The sequence below is a fragment of the Schistocerca piceifrons genome, unplaced genomic scaffold, assembly GCF_021461385.2.
Source record: "Schistocerca piceifrons isolate TAMUIC-IGC-003096 unplaced genomic scaffold, iqSchPice1.1 HiC_scaffold_1152, whole genome shotgun sequence".
NCBI lineage: Eukaryota > Metazoa > Arthropoda > Insecta > Orthoptera > Acrididae > Schistocerca > Schistocerca piceifrons.
In genome coordinates, this window is record NW_025726964.1 from 25,001 (window position 1) to 27,500 (window position 2,500).

A 2,500-nucleotide genomic window follows, 5' to 3' on the forward strand; every position below is an offset into this window, starting at 1 on the left:
CTCCAACGCCAGCGCCACAGAAGGACAAAAGCCCCACTTGGGTGCCGAAGCGAACTCTCCCAGCACAGCGCACACGCCAACACATCCGCACAGCTGCGATACAAACCACCAGCGAGAACCGCTGGGGCGACCGAGCAGCAGACGGCGTCGCGGCGCCGAGCGCCGGGCGGCGGCGCATCCTCAACGCACACAGTCCTCAATCGGACCAGCACACTGCAGATGTCCACCGCGCTTCGCACCGGGCCCGCGAGGACCTACTTTGGCCGCACGGCGCCGCGCGCAGGGTGCGCCGGCGCGCAGCTGCGACGCCTGCCGCGTCCGTCGGCCGGCGCGCCTGCCACTGGCCGCCCCCACCAGCCGGCTGTAGCGCGTGCGCCCACGCACCGCGCGGCCAGCACGCCGGGAGGCGCCCCCTCACCGGCCGGGGACGGTCCCACCCAGCCACCGCCGCGTATCGCTTCACACCCAGATGCCGTTCAGTTTCGTCGGCATGGTGGGTATCGCTGGAACAACCGGTTAGTACCTCAACCTATCGTCGCCATCACCGATTCACCCCTAGCGAGAACAACCGCACCACAACGGGTTACCATTTCTTCATTTGCGTAACTTCACCAGAAAACGTAGGCGTCCATCGCCATTTGCAACTTCAACCATTATTGCATGCCTGTGTCAGGTGTCACGCCACACTACGTCTGCCCACATACACGCAACAAAATGTGCACGCCTAGACAATACGTGGAAGGTGGCCCCCGTACGTATGCGATGTCCATTGCTCGAACGACTGTCAACCGGCTTCTGTAGCATGTCGCAGATATGGAACGCGCTGCACCATGCCATCACGGTGTGTGAGGAGAGACGACTAGGTCCGAATACATCAACAGACAGCTCATGCTGATCGCCATCCACGGCGTCCGTTCCTCCCACACGTCTCTATGGCGTACCACACTGCAATCCAGCTCTCATAGGGAGACGACACGTAGCTGCGTGCACAATATTTGCACTGTATGGTCCGCCGTTTTTGGGCGCAGTCGTTGTACGGTCACACATGTGCCACGATGTATCATTCAGTACATAAGGACGAATGTGCAGTACAGATTGTGGTTCACGCGTACGACATCAGCGGACAGTTGACACAGGCCGCACCACAACGTAGCCTGCGTACGTCGCATGCGAAGGGCATTGAACATGCAAACTTGTCACCAACCACCTTGCGAAGGCAGGGGGCAAGGTGGGGACGTGGGGAGAGGTGGGGGGGGGGGGGGGGGGGGCGGCATGTACGCCCTGCTGCCATCCACATTACAGTGTACAGCAGGAGCATGTGGAAAGTCAGCAAGACTTGCAAGGTGTTTAACATGAAGCGATACACAGGGGAGCGGGCAGTGCGAGTAGCGAACTATATTGCGAGGGTTGCGGGTGGGCAACACTACACTAATTGAACGAGTCGTATAACAATTACAGAGCAGGTTTAGGCGACAACGTGGGTTACGATAGGCGACAACGTGGGTTACGTTAGGGGACAACGTGGGTTACGTTAGGGGACAACGTGGGTTACGTTAGGGGACAACGTGGGTTACGTTAGGGGACAACGTGGGTTACGTTAGGGGACAACGTGGGTTACGTTAGGGGACAACGTGGGTTACGTTAGGGGACAACGTGGGTTAGGTTAAGGCACAACATGGGTTAGGTTAAGGCACAACATGGGTTAGGTTAAGGCACAACATGGGTTAGGTTAAGGCACAACATGGGTTAGGTTAAGGCACAACATGGGTTAGGTTACGGCACAACATGGGTTAGGTTAAGGCACAACATGGGTTAGGTTAGGGGACAACATGGGTTAGGTTAGGGGACAACATGGGTTAGGTTAAGGCACAACATGGGTTAGGTTAAGGCACAACATGGGTTAGGTTAGGGGACAACATGGGTTAGGTTAGGGCACAACATGGGTTAGGTTAGGGGACAACATGGGTTAGGTTAGGGGACAACATGGGTTAGGTTAGGGGACAACATGGGTTAGGTTAGGGGACAACATGGGTTAGGTTAGGGGACAACATGGGTTAGGTTAGGGGACAACATGGGTTAGGTTAGGGGACAACATGGGTTAGGTTAAGGCACAACATGGGTTAGGTTAGGGGACAACATGGGTTAGGTTAGGGGACAACATGGGTTAGGTTAGGGGACAACATGGGTTAGGTTAGGGGACAACATGGGTTAGGTTAAGGCACAACATGGGTTAGGTTAGGGCACAACATGGGTTAGGTTAGGGCACAACATGGGTTAGGTTAGGGCACAACATGGGTTAGGTTAGGGGACAACATGGGTTAGGTTAGGGGACAACATGGGTTAGGTTAGGGGACAACATGGGTTAGGTTAGGGGACAACATGGGTTAGGTTAGGGGACAACATGGGTTAGGTTAGGGGACAACATGGGTTAGGTTAGGGGACAACATGGGTTAGGTTAGGGGACAACATGGGTTAGGTTAGGGGACAACATGGGTTAGGT